Source organism: Petaurus breviceps, unplaced genomic scaffold (assembly GCF_028583685.1).
Source record: "Petaurus breviceps papuanus isolate PSGF00001 unplaced genomic scaffold, PetGlider_PUasm1.0 164, whole genome shotgun sequence".
Taxonomy (NCBI): Eukaryota; Metazoa; Chordata; class Mammalia; order Diprotodontia; family Petauridae; genus Petaurus; species Petaurus breviceps.
This window is the reverse complement of record NW_027185735.1, coordinates 11255672-11268142: the sequence shown is the minus strand read 5'-3', so window position 1 is coordinate 11268142 and position 12471 is coordinate 11255672. Positions and strand designations below refer to the sequence as shown.

Here is a 12471-nt window from a genome sequence, read left to right as displayed (position 1 = left end):
TATATTTCTCCTGGATGTTACATGTCAAATTTTTCCTTAAGTTCTGGGGTTTTTGTTACAAAAATTTGAAAGTCTTTGAGTTCATTAAGTATCCATTTCTTTTTCATTCAGGATTATACAGAACTTTGCTGGGTAAATTAACCCTTGGTCATAACCCCAGCTCTTTTGCTCTATTAAATATAGTATTCCAAGACCTATGGTCCTTCAACATAGGAGCTGCTAGGTCTTGTGTAATCCTTATTGTAGCTCCATGATATTCAAATATTGTTATTTTTTTTATCTTGTTGCAATATTTTGTCCTTAACCTGAGAGCTTTCAAAGTTGGCTATGATATTCCAGTAAGTTTTCCTCCTGGGATCTCTTTCAGGTGGTGGTTGGCAGTTTTTTTTTCCATTTCTGCTTTACCTTCTTGTTCTAAAACTTCAGTGCAATTTTCCTTGATAATTTCTTATAATATTGTATCAAGATTCTTTTTATTAATCATAGTTTTCAGGTAGTCCAACTATTCTCATATTTTTTCCCTTCAATCTTTTCTCTAGATCAGTGGTTTTCTGAAAAGTTTTCACTTTCTCTTCTATTTTTTCATTCTTTTGATTTTATTTTATAATTTCTTTGTCTTAGAATGTCATTAGCTTCCTCTTGCTTTTCTTCCTTTAGATTTTGATTCTCTATTTACAGTTGATTGACTTTCTTTTTATAATTTTCTTGATTTTCTTGTATTGCTCTTATTTTTTACTAATTTTTCCTCAATCTCTCTTATTTGATTTTAAAGTCTCTTTCAAGTTCTTTCAAGAATTTTTTTTGTACTTGGGACCATTGGACATTTCTCATTGAAAAAGCAGTGGCTATTTTGGTTCCATTCTCTTCCTCCAGATATGAACCCTGATCTTCTATACCCCCACAGTAACCATCTGTGGTTAGGTTCTTTGTCCTTTGCTTGCTCATTTTGATTTATTTACTTTTTGTTTTTAGCAGTGGTTAGTAAAATCGAGTTGTAGTCCCGAGGTATGGGGAATGATACCCCAAGCCTCAGGTCCTTCTTACTCTTATTTTCTGAGGTCTGTCTCAGGGTTCAACCTTGGGCTCTCCTCTTTCCTCTTAAGTCACAGTTATGGCTCCCAGTCCTGCTGTCCCATAATCTAGTTCCCTGTGGTTCCTCCAGTGATTGCAAATTACAGTTCCTCTCTGCCCTGGAACTGAAACCAGGGACTTTGCTCTCTTGCAGACGCCCACAGCCAGCAGGGTCCCTGCCCCTCTGCTACTGCCCTCACCAGGTATGTACTAGCTCCTTCTCCCGGCAGCCACAACTCAGGATGTGTCTGGTCAGCAGACACATTTGGTGTCCCTTGATTGTACAGTCTTTCAATCTTTTCATACTAAGCTCTCAGATCCCCACACATGAAAGTTTCTAAGGATGAGGCTACCCCAGGGGCTTGTTGTTTATTAATTCTGCAGAATTGGGCTGGACGTGTTTGCACTTCACGGGTCAGGTCTTTCCTGGGGTCTTCTCAAATTTTCTTATGAGGACAACTGCTTTACCTGTATTTGTTTCTGTTGCTCTGAGGTGATGTTGCAGCTTTTGTTTGTTTATTTGTTTGTATTTTTGTGGAGGAAATTTGGAGAACTGAAAGTTTTCTGACCTACTCTGCCATCTTCCCAGAATCCTCTCCCTGGAAGTCATTTCTGCTGGAGTCCCCAAGATGTTCCATCTAGATTGTCTAGCATTTCTGCTGAGTTCTTTGAAAAGCCTTGAACCTGCCCTTCCATATCAGTCTTTCTTAACCTTTTGATGTAGACACAGGTGCCAACAGCTGCTGTACTGGGACACTGTTTAGGGGGATAACAGAGACCGAGACTGTGAGTACAGTATTCTTTTCTCCTTCCCCCCGCCAAGCGATTCCTTCTTAGGGACTTGGCTGGAACCCTAAGTTACCAAATGCTCCAATACCCAGACTCCTTACTGGATCATTATTTTATAGATGATCCTAGGGCAATACCATGGTTTTTTTTTTTCAGTCAATCTGAACTATAACTAATTGATTCAATAGAGAAATGTTTTCACCTGGTTAGGTATCAGCACCTACCATCTTGTTACTATCTGGCTATTTGATTGATTGACTCAATCAATACACCTTCCAACACCCTTATACTATGAATTCTCTTTGATTTGTTGAATTGGTGAAAGTAAATTATTGTTTATAAGTTGCCCAGATTTGACTTGAAATTGGACTTATTTTATTAAGAGTTTCTATCATTTCTTCCTATTCCTAGTTCCATTTCTAGAATAAAAAGTTCCTGCTTATACAATGTCCTCATGCTTTACTTCCTGAAGAACACTGCTCCTTCACCCTTAAATGCTAAGTACAAGGCAGCCTGATACTCCGCCCTGGGAGCTGTGGCTTGCATTGCCATTTAGATCAGAAGTCAGGAAAATTGTGTCTCACTCCATGTCACAATTAGAATGCAGTCTCTATAACCCAGGAAAAAACAATAAGAAATCCAAAGGAGGAACATGAGCAGAAAGAAGAGATTGGGAAAGCCATAAGAGTAGACCTTTGTACCTGTTGTCAAAATGCTTTGAAACAATTGGATAGTTTCATATTGATGATTTGAGTTTCAAAGGTTATTGTATTAGTACACAACTCAGGGGTCAGTTTGGAAGGAGATTAGTCAATGAGAAAATTGGGAAGGGTTGATGGTGATCTAGCCAGTCACTTTTTCTCATGACTCCTCTCCCCCAAACTCTACTTCCCAACGAAAAGGGAGTGAATCTTCATGAGGGACCTAGGTTAACAAAGAAAAAATTGACAATGGGGCTCAGTATTCAGTCAAAGGGAGAAGCTTCTATATAATACCTAAATTGTTATAATTATCACAAGAGTAAGGATAGAGGATTAGTAATTTGCCTCTCCCCAAAAAACATTTTGTCAGTCCAAGAGAAATGAATCTTCATTTCACAATTCCCAGTTTGCAGATCTTAGTTTTGCACAGTTTGAGAAGTATTATAAACCAGAAAATTAGAGGGATGTTGGCCAGTAGATTTTGTTTTTTCATTTGTTGAAATTTTTAGCCATTTTTAAAGGAATTTGGGAGCCATCATGGTTTTTCAGTTTAGATTGCGTTGGTTGGGCTCCCACACAAATTTATTCTTGATTTTAGTTTTAAATCTGAACAGCTGGAAGTTGATCTGTTTCTGCTCTTTAATCCTAACTGCAGGATTCAGGGGTCCCTGGAGAATGAGATAGAAAATAATAAATTTGGAAGTGGCTAAAAGCTCTTTTTGTATGTGATATAACCAGCTCGCATGACTCTTCCTTTTTTAGGACCCACTAACTATGTTACCAGAAGGAAGGAAGATGACCTATTTCTTCTCCCAGAACATTAGGAAGTCACTTTAATTTTCAGACCTAAACTTAACATAAACTGTTGCTTTCTCTGTCCTCCAGTCCTCAAGAGGCATGCTTCTTTTGGCTCTAACTTGATTTCTACAAGTGATCCAATTAATAGAAGAAGCCCTTTACAGAGAGTCCTTGACTGCCAGGGATTACATCCATATTTCAGGAACTCAAACATTTGCTAACAGCCTAAAAGTCCTGGCAATCATAGGCATTTTCCTGGATGTTCTTGGTTCTCTCTATTTGATGAGCACAGTCCCCACTGTCCTCAGAAAGGAAAGCCAACTAATGAAAGGAAAGCCTTTTAGAGTTTCTCTTGAACTATAAACATAAAGTACAATCAGTTTAAAAGTTATAGTCACTCATTTGTATGGTTGTGGGAATGGGAAAGAGAGAAGAGGTCTTCTTTACAACATCTTATAAAATTAGATTCTTGAGTAGGCAAAATAGGTAGAAAGTTCTCTGACATCAGGAATATTTTCTTCATGAGGATAGGTCTGACAATAGTGATAATCATTATTGGTCTGTCAACATATGCTCTAGTTCTTTTTTTTTTAAGCAATCGGGGTTAAGTAACTTGCTCAAGGTTACATGGCCAGTTATTTCTGGGTGTGGTGCTGAGTATCTGAGCCCAGATTTGATCTCCAGGTCATCCCGACATTGGAGCTGGTGCTCTTTCTCGCTGAGCCACCTGGCTGCCCCTGCTCTAGTTCTTTTAAGAGATAAGTAATGTATCTGTGTGGTCAAGTATGCTCCCTGTTTTTCATAGAGAAAGTCCTCCTCTCCTTTTTCTTTGTCTATCCTTTCCTCCCTCAGTTTCCCCTTTCCACTCCTTTGTCTTCTTTCTCCTCTCATTCTCCTCCTTTCCTCTTTCCTATTTATCCTTTCTCTTTCTGTTTCTCTACTTTCTCTTTTCCTATTTCACTTATTTCCCTTCCTTCCTTCCTTCCTTCCTTCCTTCCTTCCTTCCTTCCTTCCTTCCTTCCTTCCTTCCTTCTTTTCCTAATATCCTCACCTAAGTTAAAACTGTAACTTATCCTCAGTATATATTTCTGTCTTCAGTATTGGCTTTAGGCCACAGGTCTCCTCGTTCTTTCCTCTGATTGACTCCCATTAAGAACTTCAGTGCCAGAAAGCTGATTAAAATCAGATGAAGATGTGTCTCTGCCTGTTTACTTTTTACCTAAGAAGATGTTGTGACAAAGGATAAGAAGGATCTCAAGGTTGTACAACTATGAGATTGGCAGTAGTGGCAGCAGCAGCAGTACAAGGCGACAGTAATTGAGGCAGTGCTAGTGAATTCCTGGACTAAAATAGGAAATCTGGGAGCTGGAACAATTGTGCACTAGGTGAAAGATCATGGGTGGGATCTGTGATTAAAGCATAAGATATCAGAGTGTAAAGGGGAAGGCAGCTGACATTTCCAGGACTACAACCTGTAATTACAGGGCAAGAGGAATGGATTTAATTACTTGGTGCCACAATTGTTGGGAAGCTAACCTGATTCAAACACAAATGTGTGTCTCTTTTCCATTCTTTCCATAGCTTTAAAAAAATTATTCTGTTCTGGGTTTAAATGTTTATTGGTAGCCTGGAGGGCATCCAAGGGACTTAGGTTGGGGTAGGGGTAGCTAGACTCATCTTCATAAGTTCAAACCTGGTCTCAGACATTTACTAACTGTGTGACCCTGGGAAAGTCACTTAGCCCCGTTTGCTTCAATTTCTTCATCTGTAAAATGAGCCAGAGAAGGAAATGGCAAATCCATTTCTAGTATCTTTGCCAGGAAAACTCCAAATGGGAACTCCAAGAATCAGACGTGACTAAAAAATGACTGAAGAACAACAAGGGGCTCAAAGAAGAAGAAATGAGACAGAATCTGATATTCACAGGGGAAATTAGGGTATGAGGAGGAGGAATGAACCACAGACTTATTATTGAGAAGGTCTCCTCCTACCCACCAAGATTGTACATAGTCCATATGGATCCAAAGGGGGTAGTTTGGAGCAATGGAGCCAGGGAGAAATATTCTTTTGCTTTATATGTTCAGTAATGGCAGGAAAAACATTGCATTCTATGAATTGATATTCTCACTCCCTTCTCTTCCCCATACCCCCAGTGATAAATCAACAAAGAGGGGTGGTGCTAAACACCCCATCTCAGCTATCTATAAGAATGACTCCTGTGTCAGCTAGGCTAGAGCTCTTTCCTTTCTTTTGTCTTTCTTCTATTCCCTTCCCCTCTACTATTTCTTCTTTTACTTTCTGTTTCCCTCTTTTCTCCTCTCTCACATTTCTTTTCTGTCTTTCTCCCTTCCCTTCCTTTTATAAGGAAGGAATGTGTATATTCTAAGGAAACCCTGTTTGTATTTTCTGGAAGGCAATGCGAATCTAGTAAACTTGTTATTTATGTGAGTAAAAATAACCAAAAAAAAAAAATCCATTTCCAAAATGAAAGATCCTTGGAAACTTTTAACTCCTTCATTGTGAACGTTTAATATGTGGAATGTGGTTATCAGAAGTAGCAGGGACCCTTCATCTCCTCCTACACTAATTATCTATATATTAAAGCACAGCCCATGGAGTGTTGAACTCATTCCCCAAAAGTGGCCATGGCTCAGCACTCTATGCCTCATCCAGTTGTTGGCATTCCTACTTGTAGAGGATCAAAATGATATCACTACATGGGGTTCCAAATACCCTGTGTCTGCCTGTGGCTGATCAGACCAATATGAGCTCAGAAAACTCTACCACAGGTTGAGCATAATCTGAAATGGAGACGTCTCTAAATTTGTGCTTTACTTTTGAGCTGCTGTAATTCTGTTTTGTTCATAGAGCACAGAGCCTTCTTTGACACAGACATGCCATAGTTGGTGGTCCTCTGCCAGTGTCTCACAATCAGTTCCAAAGTTCCTCAGAGAGACTCTGAGAGTGTTCTTGTATCACTTCTTCTGACCATCATGTGAACACTTGCCTTTTGTGAATTCTCCATTAAATAGCCTTTTAGGCAAATGTACATCTGGTGTGTGTTATGGGAATGGGAATTTAAAATCTTCCCTGCCCCTAGGCCCTTTGAAGGCTTAAGTGCACCTGGAGCCTGTGGCTTGTTTTTCAGGAGATACTTTGTGACTGGGCAGTGGGTCAAGAGGGTTGTTACATTCTCTGAGTCAGGAGAAGGCTATATAAACCCTGATGTGAGGCTTTGTTTTGGGGGTCACTTTGAGAAGTGTTGTGAGATTTGACCAGACTCTGGGCAGCTGTTGAGCCCTCCGGCTTTGAAAATCCTGATGTTGATGCTTCCCTCTCTGGTAACTGACTAGGTATGGGTGTAATGGTCAGACAGTTGAAAGCCTGTCTGCTGATTTGTTTCTCTGTATTTGTTGTCTGCTTGTAATCTCTGTATAATCTGAAGTTCGGGGTGCTGATTTTTTCCCCTGAACTAGGTAAATTATATGTTTGATTGATTAAAGCAAGATTGTTAACCCATTTTGAGTTGCTTTCCTTTAGAAAAGCAGATCTAAGAACCTGTGTTGGTAGCTACCCTAGGGATGCTGGGGTGCTTGCTGCTACAGTGTGTAGACAAGCACCAGCAAAGTGGTCAGCCCAGCAAAGCTGCACTCTGTACAGTAGAATTTGAATGCTTGGCAGTTCAGCTTGAGAAAGTGTCCAGTACCTTTCCTGCCAGGTGATCTTCAGAATTTTCCTAAGACAATTCAAATGGGAATAATTCAGTTTCTTGGCATGGTGTGTCTCTCCTGGCCAGGTTTACAGGTCAGGACATGTGCTTTGTGGGCCTTCAGTTTGGTGGCAGCCTCTTTTGGAGCCTCCTAAAAACTGAGCTAGTTCTGGCAATGTGTGCACCAACCTCATCATTAATGAAAATTACACTGTCAAGGTAAGTGGACTTATCCACAGCATTATAGCTGATGGTTACATACTCTATTCCATCTCAGTCACAGAGGCTGCATTGAGTGTACAATCATCTGCAAACAAAAAGACTTCTTTTGTTGAATGTTTAGTTCAGTGAAAATAGGTCTATGATTGGTCCAGCACTCTGTGCCACACATCATCTTCATCATTCTCACATCCTGTCTTTTTCTTCTCCTTACAATGACAAAGTCTCTTAAATGCCAGTTTACTGTAAGGGTGAAACCACAAAGTTTCGCTGCATTTAGGTAAATAGAAGATGATGTTAGTGTTATTAGTTAGATGTTAGGTCATGAAAATACAAGTCTTCAGTAGGAAATAACCATTGCTATTGTTGTTTCTTACTCCATTCCTCCCAAGGACTCCCTGCCATCTCTGGTAGTTTGTGCCTACTCTGGCATTAAAGTCACCTAGAATTACAAGCTTGTCTTGTTTTGGGACATTGATGATGAGGGTTTTCAGGTCTTTTTAAAAATTTTCTTTGACCTCTTCAGGGTTTGCCATGGTGGGATCATGCACACTGATGATGGTGGCATGGCACTTTCCTGCAAGTGGCAATAGCATTTTCATGAGCCTATTGTTCACTCCTTTTAGTAGGCATACAGACTTGTTGACTAGATTAGATTTGATTGTGAAACCTATACCAGCTTCATGGTGCAGCTCATCACAGTGACTACTCCAGAAAAACTTGTATCCACCTCCAACTTTAATAAACAGGCCTTCATTTGCCAGTCTTGTTTCAACCGGGGCTGCTGTTTGGATGCAATACCTGCTGAGTTCTCTCACAAAAAGAACTGTTCATCTTTCAGGTCTGCTGGATTTTATATTGTCCATAAGTGTGCACAAATTCCACATACCAACAGGAGTGGAGTTGTCTTCCCAAAAGCTTTTGTACATTTTTTCATGTTTCAACCACAGAGTAGGATCCCTGCCTGCCATGGTAAATAGGCCAGGGTTAGGTTAGGTGAGGCATTCAATTTCTAGGACATCTTCCTCACACCAGAAAGTAAGCAGTGTTATCCTTTAAAAAGGCTGCTCAGACACCCAGGGGGCTGCTGAATCCCAGTGTTACTTCAGTCTCATGAGAAGATGACCCTATGGCCTAGGCTGTCTGTGTGTAGGGTTGTGACTACAGGTCTCAGTGTATCTGCACCTGCTGTTTTATCACTTGTCCATCATCATTGGACTTTGAGGTAGGTAAAAATGGTAAAATGATATGAGTGATATTTTTCAACTCATGCATAAATTGGATTTAAGTGAGGCAGAGTTGTGCAGTCATCAGCTTCATTTCCTCTTCCAAAATCATTAGAATCCAGAGACAACACAAAAGTCAAGATGATTGGCAATGACTTGGGATGATCTTGGCATCTTCCATGTCTGACCAAGCTCTAAGAACCCTACAACACTTGCTTCTGTGGCCTTCAAATTGTTGGAACAACAAATTGCTCCTATCTACCCATTCTGTTGGTGGAAATCTTCACATGCTTAGGGTATACACCCCTCTATCTCACCAACAGGGCTGAAGCCCATTAGTTAACTTTAACCTGGTTTAACCCATCTGCTAAAATGGTTTTACCAGAATGTGACTGTTGCACATTCTACAGCTTCTTGGGTACACAAGTGCCATCTATAAGATGGCAGGTGGACACTAAAAGTGGAAAGTAGCCCTGAAAAAGGGCCTCAGCAGCCCTCACACATCAATTTACAATTAATCAAATCCCATTTGTAAAGGAGTGGAGAAGCAGGAGCAGAGAAGAAAAGTTATAAGAAAACATGATGAGGAGAAATACATATTTGACAACTATATTCTGGAATGTAAATGAGATGAATTCATCTACAAAATAGAAAACAATAGCAAAATGGATTAGAAAACAGAATCTGATAATATGTTGCTTTGATAGGATCTAAGAAGGTTTCCCACACCTCCCTTCTTACCATGGAATAGTTTTCCCTAAAAGGCAACAAAACTTTCCCTGGACCTGATTGATCCCTTCCTTATTTGATGCATCTTCCTAGAAATGTGTAGCTGTATTGGTATACTTCCCAGTCACCTGCAGGCATAAAAAATCCCAGTTATTTGGAATCCTGACCCCTCCAATTTGGTAGATATCTGAAAAACATGTGAGTCATCATAAAGATCTGATGATGGAGGGTGGTCCCTTGTCTATAGAAGCTAAGTGCCATCTTTGCCATGTTGGACTAAGTAGACTTTTTATTAACTGTTAAATGATATGCAAGTGCTCTATTTCATCCCAAAATTAAACCTGAACTAAAAGGATGTTACCATTAGGCTTGCCCCCAACAATGATTTATATAAAATACACTTAAAACAAAAAAATATTTCACTTTGTTGGTGATTGTCTCCTTTTTTTGGACTTAGCTGTAATTACTATATGTCTAATACACAATTTCTTTTGGGAGAAAGTGAAGTTGAGAGTTATGAAGAGATTTGAAAAAAATGACTATTCTTCCATCTTCCTGGTCATGTGAATGCCATCTTCAAGTCCCACTTGTGGAAGGAGGAATATCTACCATAGTAGATTTGGGGGACTTAAGAGAATAGCATAGAATATAGAAATATATTTGACCTAATAGCTAGAAGAGCTGGGTTTTAATTCAAATTCAGATTTGAAAATGCTAGTCCTGATTTTGACACTTAGAAGTCATATGATCTTAGACATTTGAACGCATCTTCTGTATCTATAATTGTAAAGCCACGCATGAGCAGCTTTCCAGAGGACTGCTGCTGTGAATAGCTTTCAAGGTTCTGATTACATAATATAGCTAATTCTCTATTTATTCAATAACAAATCAGAGCAAAACATTCATAGAAAATTTTAAAAAGCATTCACAATGTTACAACTTATCACAGAAATTTAAAATACAACATTTACCATGTCACAAGTCAACAACTTATCACTAAAATGGCCACATAGTTTTCACCAAAGTGGTCACATAATTTTAAGCAAAGTACAATCATTTAGAAAATCACAAAATCCTTAATTCAATCACAAAGTACAAAAGTCAAAGTTCTTCACCCCTAGGTCACAGTAAATCATAATCTTCTCAGTAAGTACACAGTATACAAGTAAAGTCTTCTTTCAGCTTGACTCAAGTTTGGTTCTCAGCTTCCATGGTCCCAGCTCCAACTGTCACCTGGGTTCAAAGGCAGGCATCTCCCAGTTCGTTGTTCAGTTCTTCATCCAGCTCCTGTTCCATATTGAAATTCACAGTGTCCAATCCACCTCAAGTCCTTCATAGTTCCTGTTTCTGGGAAGGCAAAGCTTGACAGAGCCACAATAATATTCATACACATTGCTGGCACCATCATCAATTCACTATCTGCCTGTGAAATCAACTCAGACCCACCAACAAGGTCTGAGAACTCAACACAGATCATCAACCTAGAAATCAACACTGACCCACAAACAAGGTCCAAGAGGTCAGCACAAATCATCAGTAAAGTCCCAGGACCTCCAAAACTCTCTTCCAGGACTTCTGTACACATACAACCAGAAAATTCTCTTTCAGGGCTTCCAGTCAGGTCCCAGGGCTTCTGTACAAAGTATCACAAGCAAACATCAACACACACAGAGCAGACAGAGTGCTGGGATACCACAAGTTTTCTTCTTCTTGACTCTGCCACTACAAGAGTCCTTTTCTCAGTTCTGCTGTCTCTAGCCTGGAAATTCTCCTTATATATGATCATTAGCTCCTCCCCTTCCTCTTGCAGGGTTCATGAGTTCTAGGGTTCACAAGCTGTGGGGTTCACACATTCTGTTTCTTAACAGACTTGATACAAGGCTCAAAAGAAACTTGAACTGAAACAAGGTGTTAATTCAATAGCTGAAACAAGGTGTGAACTACTTCTGTGCTTGCCATTACAATAATCAGTCAGTTAACAAGTAATTATTAACTTCCTACTATGTGCAGGGCACTGTTCTATGTGCCAGGGATAAAATTACAACGAATGATACAATCAGATAACCTTTATTCTCAAGAAGTTTTGAGAGGTTTTGAGATGAAATCAAGGGGTTTTAAGATGAAAAAAAGGGGAGAAAAGGAAGCCTTTGGCTAATGACCTTAATTTTCTCATCAAAGGAAGATGCAGGTTCTTCAGCTGAGAGAGGTGAGTGGGAAAAAGTAGAGATATAGGAGGATAGAAGAAGGAAGAGAAAACTTGGAATAGAGCTTTTGTGGGGAATAAGATAGGGAGTCCATTGGAGAGGGACATACGGACTTCCTTGCTATAATGAGGGCCCAGTTGTGGTTAGATAACATAAATTTGTAATGTATCCAGTTGAAATATATATTTGAAACATATATTGTAAGTAGGAGTAGGGGATATGGATGGTAGAAGTAATTCAGGACTGAGGTTTGGCAAGAGAAGAGAAGCATTAGGACGAGAGCAAGAAATTCATGAGCAGAAGAGAGAAGATAATGAACAGTTGAAATGGCTAATTATTGGGTTGAGATTGGATAAGGAGATAAGTGAAGTCAGAGCAGGAATAATGTCCTGAGAAAGTACTGTGGTATGCAGGGATTGGAGGTCTTGATGTTGTTATTGTTGAGTTGTTTCAGTCCAACTCTTTGTGACCCCATTTGGGGTTTTCTTGGCAAAGATAGTAGAGTGGTTTCCCTTTTCCTGCTCATTTTATAGATGAGGAAACTGAGGCAAACAGAGTTAAGTGACTTGCCCAGGGTCAAATAGCTAGTAGTGTCTGAGGTTGGATTTGAACGCAGGTCTTCCTAACTCCTGGCCCAGTTCTTTATTCACTGCACCACCTACCTGCCCTGAAAGTGGAATACTTGTGGGTAATATCAAGATCTAGTATGAATCATCCTTACATCATTTCAGATACTGTGTGATGCTAGGCAAGTCACTTAATCTTACCATGTTTGACTTTCCTCATCTGTAAAATGAGAATAATAATATCCCCTATCTCAGGATTATTATGAAGATAAAATGAGATAATATCTATAAAGCTCTTTGTAAACCTGTTATAGTACTAGTTATTATTATTATCAAATTTTCAGATGACATAAAGCTGAGAAATAAATTACCCTCTGCATGATAGAATCAAGATCCAAAAAGATCTTGAAAGGCTAGAACCCTGGGTCGAACTTAATCAGATAAAATTAAGTAAGGGTA

At 39.5% G+C, this 12471-nt stretch overlaps 1 long non-coding RNA gene across 1 annotated transcript in view; it reads left to right on the top strand.

Moving 5' to 3' along the window:
- Positions 1-1198: 1198 nt before the first annotated feature.
- LOC138156973 (uncharacterized) overlaps positions 1199-12471 on the top strand; it is a 32467-nt gene continuing 21194 nt past the window's right edge. Inside the window, exon 1 of the long non-coding RNA XR_011167252.1 lies at positions 1199-1274. This is a non-coding gene — a long non-coding RNA (uncharacterized lncRNA). The remainder of the gene's footprint in view (positions 1275-12471) is intronic.